This window comes from Meles meles, chromosome 17 (genome assembly GCF_922984935.1).
Source record: "Meles meles chromosome 17, mMelMel3.1 paternal haplotype, whole genome shotgun sequence".
Taxonomy (NCBI): domain Eukaryota; kingdom Metazoa; phylum Chordata; class Mammalia; order Carnivora; family Mustelidae; genus Meles; species Meles meles.
This window is the reverse complement of record NC_060082.1, coordinates 5,800,168-5,812,971: the sequence shown is the minus strand read 5'-3', so window position 1 is coordinate 5,812,971 and position 12,804 is coordinate 5,800,168. Positions and strand designations below refer to the sequence as shown.

The 12,804-nt window shown below is 73.6% G+C and overlaps 10 non-coding genes across 10 annotated transcripts; 4 read left to right on the top strand and 6 right to left on the bottom strand.

Moving 5' to 3' along the window:
* Positions 1 to 1,668: 1,668 nt before the first annotated feature.
* On the bottom strand, positions 1,669 to 1,740 carry TRNAE-CUC. Its single transcript has one exon. It is a non-coding gene; the product is annotated as a tRNA-Glu (tRNA).
* Positions 1,741 to 2,050: 310 nt separating this feature from the next.
* TRNAG-UCC lies at positions 2,051 to 2,122 on the bottom strand. Its single transcript has one exon. It is a non-coding gene; the product is annotated as a tRNA-Gly (tRNA).
* Positions 2,123 to 2,866: 744 nt separating this feature from the next.
* Positions 2,867 to 2,938, bottom strand: TRNAD-GUC. The gene has a single exon. It is a non-coding gene; the product is annotated as a tRNA-Asp (tRNA).
* A 513-nt stretch (positions 2,939 to 3,451) lies between these two features.
* TRNAL-CAG lies at positions 3,452 to 3,534 on the top strand. Its single transcript has one exon. It is a non-coding gene; the product is annotated as a tRNA-Leu (tRNA).
* Positions 3,535 to 5,089: 1,555 nt separating this feature from the next.
* On the top strand, positions 5,090 to 5,160 carry TRNAG-GCC. The gene has a single exon. It is a non-coding gene; the product is annotated as a tRNA-Gly (tRNA).
* A 3,609-nt stretch (positions 5,161 to 8,769) lies between these two features.
* On the bottom strand, positions 8,770 to 8,841 carry TRNAE-CUC. The gene has a single exon. It is a non-coding gene; the product is annotated as a tRNA-Glu (tRNA).
* Positions 8,842 to 9,151: 310 nt separating this feature from the next.
* TRNAG-UCC lies at positions 9,152 to 9,223 on the bottom strand. Its single transcript has one exon. It is a non-coding gene; the product is annotated as a tRNA-Gly (tRNA).
* Positions 9,224 to 9,967: 744 nt separating this feature from the next.
* On the bottom strand, positions 9,968 to 10,039 carry TRNAD-GUC. Its single transcript has one exon. It is a non-coding gene; the product is annotated as a tRNA-Asp (tRNA).
* Positions 10,040 to 10,552: 513 nt separating this feature from the next.
* TRNAL-CAG lies at positions 10,553 to 10,635 on the top strand. Its single transcript has one exon. It is a non-coding gene; the product is annotated as a tRNA-Leu (tRNA).
* Positions 10,636 to 12,190: 1,555 nt separating this feature from the next.
* Positions 12,191 to 12,261, top strand: TRNAG-GCC. Its single transcript has one exon. It is a non-coding gene; the product is annotated as a tRNA-Gly (tRNA).
* The last annotated feature ends 543 nt before the right edge of the window (positions 12,262 to 12,804 follow it).

Sequence of the window (12,804 nt, the reverse complement as noted above, 5' to 3'; positions counted from 1 at the left end):
TTGTAGCCCCCACCCACCTCTCACCCTCAAGGCCGGCACTCGGTCTCCGCCTCCCACGGGATCCTCAGGCACACTCCGCCCCTCTGTGCCCTCCCCTCCCTCGCATCTCATTCTCCCGCACAGGTGCACACACGTGCCGGGCATGGAGCTGGGCAAGGGGCCCCTGCCGCCCCAAGCCTCTGCAGAGACCCTGCCCGAGTGGCCAGCCACGGTCTCCCCCGGGTCCCACCAGACCCACGGTTCCTCGCCCCGCTCCTCCCCCGTCAACACACACACCCGTGCTGCTCCCAGACCTCCCCTCTTTCTGGGATCCTTTTCACCCTGTGCCCTCACCCCCGTGGGAGGCCACCCAGGGCAGCCAACACCTTGATCCTGCCCTATCCCCCTCCGCCGCTGACTCGACCCCCCACCCCCACACAGCCACCCCCACGCGAGGGTGCAGAGGGGCCTTCCTGGGACGACGGGAAGGATCTGGGCGCTCACAGGGGCTCCTTCCCACCGCTGCCCCGACCTCATCCCGGTCCTGCGGGTGGGCTGCTGTGGCAGGTTGGGGCGGCGCACGGGCTGTCCGCTGGGGCTCTGTAGGAGACCGTCTCTGAGTGGACCGCAAACCCCCTGCGGACGAGGGGTGCGAGCGCTGGCGGGAAGGAGACTGTGCCCTGTGACTGAGCCGGAGGAGCATCCGCACAAGAGGACACCCCGGGGAACGGGGTGGAGAGAGGGGCGGAGGAGATCGGGGCTAGGTGTGCCCGAAGGCGCCCGTGGGAAAGACCGGAGGGGAAGACAGGTGTTGCAGGGAACACCCTGGCCACTTTGCCTTGGATTCAGGCGACTGGTGACGCGACTGGAAGGGCGGGTTGGCCCCAAGCCCACCCTGTGTGTGCGTCCGGTGTGCCTCCACCGCCTCGCAGCGGCAGGGCTGTTGGCTTCTCCCCGGCGGCCTTCTGCATCTCCCCGCTCGCCAACCTCCGCTGCCCGGGGGCCGGGCTACCCGGACGCGCCCAGATTCGCTTTGCCCACTCCACGTGCCGGGCGCCGCGGTGTGCCTCTCTGCTCCCATCCCGGCTGGAGCCCGCCACCCAGGTGACCCACACCCGCCGGCGCCGGGGAGACGCCGCCAGCCCCGGGGGTGGCCGGTGCTGTGGAAGCTGGCCCCAGCGGTGGCTGGCCCGAGGGTGGGGGGCGAGGGAGGGGACCAGGGGCTCCAGCAGGTGACCCGACTCCCACTCCCACCGCCCCCTCCTCTTCAAGGCACCCACGCCGCCAACTAGCACCTCAGGAAGCAGCAAGGGGTCGCTGGTCACGGGCGGCCCCGGTGTGCCGCGGGAGAGTCCAAGTCCCTGCGGTGGCCGTCCGTCCCGGCGTCTGTTGGGGGCCCCTCCGCGGGGACAGAGGCGGCCGCGGCCTCTGGGGTGGTGTCCGAGGGGCGAAGGGGGGGCGCGGGGGCAGGTGAGCGTCCAGGGGAGGCGCGGAAGTCCCACCCCACCTGCGAGGCCAAAAGGCTTGGCCTGGCCGACGCGACAGGGCAAGGCTCGGGCTGGACGGGGCGGCTGGCCTGGTGCGGGCGCCCTGGCCACGGGGCCAGGGAGAAGCCATGGAGCTTGGGCTAAAAGGGGGTGCGTGCCGATGCGCTGCGGAGGTGGGTAGGCCGAGAGGAAGAAGAAAGGCTTCCCTGACCGGGAATCGAACCCGGGCCGCGGCGGTGAGAGCGCCGAATCCTAACCACTAGACCACCAGGGAGCGTCGGGTGCCGCGCCTGGCCCGCACCCCCTGGACCCGGCGCCTCCATCCCACCCGCTCGCCTCTGCTTGGGCTCCGGGGCCCCTGCCTGGCCACCGCCAGCCACCCCCCCGCCCTGCCAATCCGCCTGCCCCGCTGGCAGCGCCCTCAAAACGCCGTGCGCCTCCTCCCCTGCCACCGGCGCTCAACCTGCGGACCCGCTCCGGCCGCCTCAGCACCGCAGCGCGCCGGCCTCGGGGGCGCTCCGGGCTCCCGGCTGCCATGGGGCCTGGCCACCGGGGCCCTGGAGACGCGCAAAAGGTTGGCCAGCTGCGTTGGCCGGGAATCGAACCCGGGTCAACTGCTTGGAAGGCAGCTATGCTCACCACTATACCACCAACGCTGCACAGCCCGGGCCGCCCCCAGACGCCGGCCCAGGGTTCGCCCCGGCGTCTGCACGCGGCTCTGGTCACCGCCTCGGCGGCCCAGCGCGCCGCGGCCCTGCCCCGACGACCCGCCGGTCCACAGCGCCGCGCAGCTGCTCGCGCCAGCAGAGGCCGCCCGGCGTCCCACCCGCGCCAGCCCCACGCGGCTGGGCGGCTCCCCGGGCCCGCCCGCCACCCGCCCTTGGGGGGCGCTCCGGGGACCACCCCCGCCCCCACCACGCCCCCTCTGCCGGCCGGGAATCCCCGTCCCCCGAGATCCGCCTCCCTCCCGCCACGCGCTCGCCCCGGCCCTTCTCCACAGGCTGCTGGGTGAGGCCACATCCCGCGCCCACGGAGGACCCCACCCAGCCGCGGCCCACCCGTCCCCCGCGTCCCGCCCCGTCCCGTCCTGTCCCCTCCATCCGTCCTCCGCCCCCGCCCCGCCCAGACCGGGCGGCGTCCAATAACCGGGGAGCCCGGGGTGGCCCGGGCACGACGGAAGGCCCTGGCTGGGCTGTGGCGAGCCCGCCGGCGCGCCGCCCCGACGCCGAGGAAGGCAAAAGGGTGGCGGTGGTCGACGGTGAGCAGGCCGGGCGGCCGTCGTGGCCCTGGCGGCCTCTGGCCGCACGCCGGAGGGAGGAGGACAAGGGCCCTGGCGGGGCAAGCGTTTGCGCGGAGCGGGGGCGGCGCCGGCGGCGCCCAAAAAGGGCGTCTCGCCTCGCCTCCCCGTCGGGGAATCGAATCCCGGTCTCCCGCGTGACAGGCGGGGATACTCACCACTATACTAACGAGGACGGCGGCGGCCGTCCGGCCGCCCGACCCCTCTCCGCCTGCCTGCCCACGCCTACCCCTGCCCTCGACGCCCTGCTTTCCACAGGCGCCCGCCGCGGGCCGCACCGGACCCGACCCCAAACCAACGTCGTCCGCCGTCCCAGCAGCCCCCCTGCCCGGCTCGGGACGGACCCCGGACCCGGACGCCGGCCCAACACTCCCAGCGCGCCACGGCCTCTGCCCTGCCGGGCGCGGATCGCGCGGGGAGAAGCCGCCCCACAGGACAAGCGAGGCTGCGACCAGGAGGACGGGCGCCCAGGAAGGGCAGAGGCCGAGGAGGGAGAGGGGGAGGAGCTGGGGGCGGCGGCGAGAGAGGCGGGCCCGACGCCGCCCTCTGGGCGCGCGCCGGGGGATGTGCGAGGGCGGCGGCGGCGGCGGCGCGCGTCCCGTCCCTGGCGCAGCCACACCGCCGCCAGCCAGCGGCAGCCTTCGCGCCGGGTCCCAGCCAGGCGAGCGGCGACGCGCCCAGCCCCGCCGTCAGGATGGCCGAGCGGTCTAAGGCGCTGCGTTCAGGTCGCAGTCTCCCCTGGAGGCGTGGGTTCGAATCCCACTCCTGACAGGCCCACCTTTTGGCCTGCCCTACCAGGGCACGGGACCCCGCGGGCCTGGGCCACGCCCTCCGGCAAGCCCTGTCCTTGCCTGGCGGGCCGCTGCGGCCCTACACCCCGGCGCAAGGGGCCCAGGACGGAGCTCGGACGCCTGGACCCTCCGGACCACAGGCTTGGCGCGCACACGCCCTCGTCCACCCTCTCGCGCGCCTCTCTCACCTGATCCCACAGCCGCAGGCCTGGGCAACTCCCTCCTCGCCCGCTTGCCGAGGGCTGCGTTCTTGCCCCTCCCACCGGCCCCTGCAGACCAGCGGCGTGCGCCAGTGCCGAAAGCCCTCCGCCCTCGCTTCTCCCGCCCACGGGTGCCCGCTGAACAGTGCTTCGCTCTCAGAGCCCTGCGCTTCCGCCACCAGGAGCACGGTGGGGGACGAGCACCCTGCCCTTCCCGCCCGGCCCCCGTTCCATTCTCGCCACACCCCACTCAGGTGGCCCGCGCTGCCCTGGACGCCTTACCCTGGCCACACCCGCCTGCCTCCGGCCGGGGACCCAGGCCGCCCAGCCATCTGCTCGCGGGCCCACCACACGGCCCTGCCTTGGGTGGGCCTGGCCCAGGAGTCCAACCCGGCATGAGTGCTCCGCCGAGCGCTGGGCGGAAGGAAGCCCTGCATCCCCAGGCCTCCCACCTGGGCGCCCCAAGCCCGGCCCCCCGGCCTGGACCCGAGGACCCCAGCGGCGCTCCCTCACCGCGCTCCCTGTCCGCCAGATAGCCAGCAGCCCCGAGCGGCCGAGGGCTCCTGCCTCTCCACCACCGGCCCGAGTTGGACCCCCAGGGAGAGCTGCGGGCCAGAGCTCAGACCCTCAGCGCTCCTCGGCCACGCTCGCGGCGCTCCGGGGCCTCCATCTCCTACACACGACACGCGTGCGGCGCGCACGAGCCCCCGCGGACACCCACCCAACCACCCCCACACACCCACCCACACTCACGCCACCCCATGGCACCCCACGTGTGCGCACACTCAACCGCAGCTCCGTTCCCCAGCCCCGCGGGATCGCGCCCACGCGGCACGGGCGGGAAAGCCATCCGCCAAAGGGCCTGTGGGTCCGGCGGAGAGTAGCCGCCCAAGGGAACGGCGGTGCTCAGCTGCACCTGCCCCAGATGATCGCCCGCGCTGGGTGGGGTTGGGGTTCTGGCCGGGCTTGGCCCTGGCGGCGGCCCTGGACCAGGGAGAAAAGGCAGGAGGAGCCTAGTCCGCCTCCGGGCGACTGTGCCTCGCTCGGCCCATCTCTGCCGCGGCCGCCGCTCCCAAGCGCTCTAGACGTGCGTGCAGCCTCCTCTCTGGACCACGCGGCCGCCTCCTGCTCCAGCGGAACAGGAGGCTCACACGACTGGCTCTGGCCCTGGTCCTGACCCCCGCCCTGGCCCTGGCCCTGGTCCTGACCGCCGCCCTGGCCCTGGCCCTGGCCCTGGCCCTGGCCCTGGCCCTGGCCCTGGCCCTGGCTCCGGTTCTGGCCCTGGCTCCGGCCCGGACCGCTGTTTGGAGCCGTCGGTTGACCACCGCCATCGGTGCATGGGTGGTTCAGTGGTAGAATTCTCGCCTGCCACGCGGGAGGCCCAGGTTCGATTCCCGGCCCATGCAGCACGCCGTCCCCTTTTGGCCCTGCAGCCCCAGCGCACAGAAGGGCTTCCTCTCTCCCCGGCTGGAGCCCGCTGGCCTCAGCCAGCTCGGCTCCTTCCCGGGAGCCCTGCCCCTGCCCCGACGCCCCTTCCCTTCCTCTCCGCTTCGCTGGCCCAGGGGACCAAACTCAACCCACACCCCAAGGCCCCGGGCCCGCCTACACGCTCTCCTTGCCCCTTTGCTCTTCAAGACCTCAGCACCCGGGGCCCTTCCGGCACTGCCGCCACGGCCCCCCCACCACCACACACCCACCCGCCCCGCAGCGCGCCCACGCGGGCGCCTCGCCCCACCTCCACGCCTTTCGCCACACTTGCTCGCTCCCTGCCTCACTCCACCCACGGCCCCAAGGTTCTCCTCTCTTGGCAAAACCAGGAGCCATGAACTTGCCACCCCTAGCGCTGATACATCCCATTCCCCCACAGGGACCCTCACAAACTCTCTTGGACGCACCCCCGGCAGCCGCCCCGCCCCCCCCCCCGCACCTCCCCCCCCCACCCCCGTCCCCAGCCCCCTGCGCTCTATATCCTGTCGCTGCCCCAGCGAGGCCCACTCCGCCGGGCTCCCAACCCGAAGACCACCGCCGGCACCAAGCTCCCCCTCCAGCACCGCCAACCTTCCCTTCTCGGCAACAGCAGCAGCCGTGGCAGTGGCGGCGGAGCCACCAAGCCCACCAGCGTGGCAGCGCCTGGACCGCTGCCAGCACCAGGGCCAGCACCCCTGCGGCCGCCGCCAACGCCACCACCGCCACCTGCAGGACCAAGCCCACCGCCACCACACCGCCACGGGCTCCGTGGCCAACAGCACTCAAGTCCTTCACCATCACCGACGCCGTCACCGACGCCGTCACCAACTGGACCCCGTCCAGCTCCAGCGTATCGCCGCGGGCATCCGTGCCAACGGCGCCCAGTCCTCCACCGTCCGTTCGGCCACCCCGCGCCCCACCCAGTCCACCACCCATCCCCAGTACCAGCGGCGGCAGGACCTAGACCACCATCGCCACGCCGGCTCCCGCACCGCCGCCCACAGCACTGCCTCCTTCACCGTCCCGCCGCCATCAGCAGCACGACCGGGTCCACCGTGTGACCCGTGCAGCAGCATAGGCTTCGTCACCAACAGCACCGAAGTCCTCCTCCTCCTCCCACTCCACCGCCACCACCCCGGCACGGACAGCACGGCCCACGGTTCCGACGCCGGCCCCGTCCCCGCCACCGCCGAGGTCGCCGCCGCCGCCAGGACCATCGACACCACCACCACGGCAGCTCGCGGACCGTCACCGATGGACGGCAAAGGTCCACCACTACCGTCCTCACCCGGTCGCTCACACCCAGCAACACGAGGACCAGCGCAGCCTGCGCCGCCGCCCCTGCCAGCCCCTCCTGCCCCAACATCCCCACACCTGTCCCCGGCCTCCACGGCCCCTCCTAGCCACGTCCTGATCCGGGGGAAATGATCCAGCGTCGCCTTGGTGCCTTTGGCCTCTCGGAATCCCAACCCCAGGACGACCCCCGAGACGTGACCTGTCGTCCCGATGACAGGCGGTTGAGATCTCCAGGGGGCGGTGGATCTCCCCTCAGACGCGCCCCCCCACCCACCACCGCTAGGCCTGGTCCCAGATGCGGTCTGCTCACTCTGTCTGTTGCCCTTGCCTGCCTGCCCGCCCGCCCGCCCGCTTCCCACCCACGCCCCTTGGACCCCACCCATGGGCCCCACGCCACCACCCAGCACGGTCCCAGCAAAGCACAGCAGAGCAGAGCAGAGCACAGCAGAGCAGTCTTTGCCGCCCCCCACACCTCCTCCTCCTGGGTCCTTCCCACCACGGGGGAGCCTCCAGCCCTCTCGCAGGGCACCGGGGCACGCTCCCCACCACTCGCCGCCCGCCTGCTGCTCCCGCCAGCCTCCGGTCTCCACCCGCCCCTTGTAGCCCCCACCCACCTCTCACCCTCAAGGCCGGCACTCGGTCTCCGCCTCCCACGGGATCCTCAGGCACACTCCGCCCCTCTGTGCCCTCCCCTCCCTCGCATCTCATTCTCCTGCACAGGTGCACACACGTGCCGGGCAAGGAGCTGGGCAAGGGGCCCCTGCCGCCCCAAGCCTCTGCAGAGACCCTGCCCGAGTGGCCAGCCACGGTCTCCCCCGGGTCCCACCAGACCCACGGTTCCTCGCCCCGCTCCTCCCCCGTCAACACACACACCCGTGCTGCTCCCAGACCTCCCCTCTTTCTGGGATCCTTTTCACCCTGTGCCCTCACCCCCGTGGGAGGCCACCCAGGGCAGCCAACACCTTGATCCTGCCCTATCCCCCTCCGCCGCTGACTCGACCCCCCACCCCCACACAGCCACCCCCACGCGAGGGTGCAGAGGGGCCTTCCTGGGACGACGGGAAGGATCTGGGCGCTCACAGGGGCTCCTTCCCACCGCTGCCCCGACCTCATCCCGGTCCTGCGGGTGGGCTGCTGTGGCAGGTTGGGGCGGCGCACGGGCTGTCCGCTGGGGCTCTGTAGGAGACCGTCTCTGAGTGGACCGCAAACCCCCTGCGGACGAGGGGTGCGAGCGCTGGCGGGAAGGAGACTGTGCCCTGTGACTGAGCCGGAGGAGCATCCGCACAAGAGGACACCCCGGGGAACGGGGTGGAGAGAGGGGCGGAGGAGATCGGGGCTAGGTGGGCCCGAAGGCGCCCGTGGGAAAGACCGGAGGGGAAGACAGGTGTTGCAGGGAACACCCTGGCCACTTTGCCTTGGATTCAGGCGACTGGTGACGCGGTTGGCCCCAAGCCCACCCTGTGTGTGCGTCCGGTGTGCCTCCACCGCCTCGCAGCGGCAGGGCTGTTGGCTTCTCCCCGGCGGCCTTCTGCATCTCCCCGCTCGCCAACCTCCGCTGCCCGGGGGCCGGGCTACCCGGACGCGCCCAGATTCGCTTTGCCCACTCCACGTGCCGGGCGCCGCGGTGTGCCTCTCTGCTCCCATCCCGGCTGGAGCCCGCCACCCAGGTGACCCACACCCGCCGGCGCCGGGGAGACGCCGCCAGCCCCGGGGGTGGCCGGTGCTGTGGAAGCTGGCCCCAGCGGTGGCTGGCCCGAGGGTGGGGGGCGAGGGAGGGGACCAGGGGCTCCAGCAGGTGACCCGACTCCCACTCCCACCGCCCCCTCCTCTTCAAGGCACCCACGCCGCCAACTAGCACCTCAGGAAGCAGCAAGGGGTCGCTGGTCACGGGCGGCCCCGGTGTGCCGCGGGAGAGTCCAAGTCCCTGCGGTGGCCGTCCGTCCCGGCGTCTGTTGGGGGCCCCTCCGCGGGGACAGAGGCGGCCGCGGCCTCTGGGGTGGTGTCCGAGGGGCGAAGGGGGGGCGCGGGGGCAGGTGAGCGTCCAGGGGAGGCGCGGAAGTCCCACCCCACCTGCGAGGCCAAAAGGCTTGGCCTGGCCGACGCGACAGGGCAAGGCTCGGGCTGGACGGGGCGGCTGGCCTGGTGCGGGCGCCCTGGCCACGGGGCCAGGGAGAAGCCATGGAGCTTGGGCTAAAAGGGGGTGCGTGCCGATGCGCTGCGGAGGTGGGTAGGCCGAGAGGAAGAAGAAAGGCTTCCCTGACCGGGAATCGAACCCGGGCCGCGGCGGTGAGAGCGCCGAATCCTAACCACTAGACCACCAGGGAGCGTCGGGTGCCGCGCCTGGCCCGCACCCCCTGGACCCGGCGCCTCCATCCCACCCGCTCGCCTCTGCTTGGGCTCCGGGGCCCCTGCCTGGCCACCGCCAGCCACCCCCCCGCCCTGCCAATCCGCCTGCCCCGCTGGCAGCGCCCTCAAAACGCCGTGCGCCTCCTCCCCTGCCACCGGCGCTCAACCTGCGGACCCGCTCCGGCCGCCTCAGCACCGCAGCGCGCCGGCCTCGGGGGCGCTCCGGGCTCCCGGCTGCCATGGGGCCTGGCCACCGGGGCCCTGGAGACGCGCAAAAGGTTGGCCAGCTGCGTTGGCCGGGAATCGAACCCGGGTCAACTGCTTGGAAGGCAGCTATGCTCACCACTATACCACCAACGCTGCACAGCCCGGGCCGCCCCCAGACGCCGGCCCAGGGTTCGCCCCGGCGTCTGCACGCGGCTCTGGTCACCGCCTCGGCGGCCCAGCGCGCCGCGGCCCTGCCCCGACGACCCGCCGGTCCACAGCGCCGCGCAGCTGCTCGCGCCAGCAGAGGCCGCCCGGCGTCCCACCCGCGCCAGCCCCACGCGGCTGGGCGGCTCCCCGGGCCCGCCCGCCACCCGCCCTTGGGGGGCGCTCCGGGGACCACCCCCGCCCCCACCACGCCCCCTCTGCCGGCCGGGAATCCCCGTCCCCCGAGATCCGCCTCCCTCCCGCCACGCGCTCGCCCCGGCCCTTCTCCACAGGCTGCTGGGTGAGGCCACATCCCGCGCCCACGGAGGACCCCACCCAGCCGCGGCCCACCCGTCCCCCGCGTCCCGCCCCGTCCCGTCCTGTCCCCTCCATCCGTCCTCCGCCCCCGCCCCGCCCAGACCGGGCGGCGTCCAATAACCGGGGAGCCCGGGGTGGCCCGGGCACGACGGAAGGCCCTGGCTGGGCTGTGGCGAGCCCGCCGGCGCGCCGCCCCGACGCCGAGGAAGGCAAAAGGGTGGCGGTGGTCGACGGTAAGCAGGCCGGGCGGCCGTCGTGGCCCTGGCGGCCTCTGGCCGCACGCCGGAGGGAGGAGGACAAGGGCCCTGGCGGGGCAAGCGTTTGCGCGGAGCGGGGGCGGCGCCGGCGGCGCCCAAAAAGGGCGTCTCGCCTCGCCTCCCCGTCGGGGAATCGAACCCCGGTCTCCCGCGTGACAGGCGGGGATACTCACCACTATACTAACGAGGACGGCGGCGGCCGTCCGGCCGCCCGACCCCTCTCCGCCTGCCTGCCCACGCCTACCCCTGCCCTCGACGCCCTGCTTTCCACAGGCGCCCGCCGCGGGCCGCACCGGACCCGACCCCAAACCAACGTCGTCCGCCGTCCCAGCAGCCCCCCTGCCCGGCTCGGGACGGACCCCGGACCCGGACGCCGGCCCAACACTCCCAGCGCGCCACGGCCTCTGCCCTGCCGGGCGCGGATCGCGCGGGGAGAAGCCGCCCCACAGGACAAGCGAGGCTGCGACCAGGAGGACGGGCGCCCAGGAAGGGCAGAGGCCGAGGAGGGAGAGGGGGAGGAGCTGGGGGCGGCGGCGAGAGAGGCGGGCCCGACGCCGCCCTCTGGGCGCGCGCCGGGGGATGTGCGAGGGCGGCGGCGGCGGCGGCGCGCGTCCCGTCCCTGGCGCAGCCACACCGCCGCCAGCCAGCGGCAGCCTTCGCGCCGGGTCCCAGCCAGGCGAGCGGCGACGCGCCCAGCCCCGCCGTCAGGATGGCCGAGCGGTCTAAGGCGCTGCGTTCAGGTCGCAGTCTCCCCTGGAGGCGTGGGTTCGAATCCCACTCCTGACAGGCCCACCTTTTGGCCTGCCCTACCAGGGCACGGGACCCCGCGGGCCTGGGCCACGCCCTCCGGCAAGCCCTGTCCTTGCCTGGCGGGCCGCTGCGGCCCTACACCCCGGCGCAAGGGGCCCAGGACGGAGCTCGGACGCCTGGACCCTCCGGACCACAGGCTTGGCGCGCACACGCCCTCGTCCACCCTCTCGCGCGCCTCTCTCACCTGATCCCACAGCCGCAGGCCTGGGCAACTCCCTCCTCGCCCGCTTGCCGAGGGCTGCGTTCTTGCCCCTCCCACCGGCCCCTGCAGACCAGCGGCGTGCGCCAGTGCCGAAAGCCCTCCGCCCTCGCTTCTCCCGCCCACGGGTGCCCGCTGAACAGTGCTTCGCTCTCAGAGCCCTGCGCTTCCGCCACCAGGAGCACGGTGGGGGACGAGCACCCTGCCCTTCCCGCCCGGCCCCCGTTCCATTCTCGCCACACCCCACTCAGGTGGCCCGCGCTGCCCTGGACGCCTTACCCTGGCCACACCCGCCTGCCTCCGGCCGGGGACCCAGGCCGCCCAGCCATCTGCTCGCGGGCCCACCACACGGCCCTGCCTTCGGTGGGCCTGGCCCAGGAGTCCAACCCGGCATGAGTGCTCCGCCGAGCGCTGGGCGGAAGGAAGCCCTGCATCCCCAGGCCTCCCACCTGGGCGCCCCAAGCCCGGCCCCCCCCCCCCGGCCTGGACCCGAGGACCCCAGCGGCGCTCCCTCACCGCGCTCCCTGTCCGCCAGATAGCCAGCAGCCCCGAGCGGCCGAGGGCTCCTGCCTCTCCACCACCGGCCCGAGTTGGACCCCCAGGGAGAGCTGCGGGCCAGAGCTCAGACCCTCAGCGCTCCTCGGCCACGCTCGCGGCGCTCCGGGGCCTCCATCTCCTACACACGACACGCGTGCGGCGCGCACGAGCCCCCGCGGACACCCACCCAACCACCCCCACACACCCACCCACACTCACGCCACCCCATGGCACCCCACGTGTGCGCACACTCAACCGCAGCTCCGTTCCCCAGCCCCGCGGGATCGCGCCCACGCGGCACGGGCGGGAAAGCCATCCGCCAAAGGGCCTGTGGGTCCGGCGGAGAGTAGCCGCCCAAGGGAACGGCGGTGCTCAGCTGCACCTGCCCCAGATGATCGCCCGCGCTGGGTGGGGTTGGGGTTCTGGCCGGGCTTGGCCCTGGCGGCGGCCCTGGACCAGGGAGAAAAGGCAGGAGGAGCCTAGTCCGCCTCCGGGCGACTGTGCCTCGCTCGGCCCATCTCTGCCGCGGCCGCCGCTCCCAAGCGCTCTAGACGTGCGTGCAGCCTCCTCTCTGGACCACGCGGCCGCCTCCTGCTCCAGCGGAACAGGAGGCTCACACGACTGGCTCTGGCCCTGGTCCTGACCCCCGCCCTGGCCCTGGCCCTGGTCCTGACCGCCGCCCTGGCCCTGGCCCTGGCCCTGGCCCTGGCCCTGGCCCTGGCCCTGGCTCCGGTTCTGGCCCTGGCTCCGGCCCGGACCGCTGTTTGGAGCCGTCGGTTGACCACCGCCATCGGTGCATGGGTGGTTCAGTGGTAGAATTCTCGCCTGCCACGCGGGAGGCCCGGGTTCGATTCCCGGCCCATGCAGCACGCCGTCCCCTTTTGGCCCTGCAGCCCCAGCGCACAGAAGGGCTTCCTCTCTCCCCGGCTGGAGCCCGCTGGCCTCAGCCAGCTCGGCTCCTTCCCGGGAGCCCTGCCCCTGCCCCGACGCCCCTTCCCTTCCTCTCCGCTTCGCTGGCCCAGGGGACCAAACTCAACCCACACCCCAAGGCCCCGGGCCCGCCTACACGCTCTCCTTGCCCCTTTGCTCTTCAAGACCTCAGCACCCGGGGCCCTTCCGGCACTGCCGCCACGGCCCCCCCACCACCACACACCCACCCGCCCCGCAGCGCGCCCACGCGGGCGCCTCGCCCCACCTCCACGCCTTTCGCCACACTTGCTCGCTCCCTGCCTCACTCCACCCACGGCCCCAAGGTTCTCCTCTCTTGGCAAAACCAGGAGCCATGAACTTGCCACCCCTAGCGCTGATACATCCCATTCCCCCACAGGGACCCTCACAAACTCTCTTGGACGCACCCCCGGCAGCCGCCCCGCCCCCCCCCCGCACCTCCCCCCCCCACCCCCGTCCCC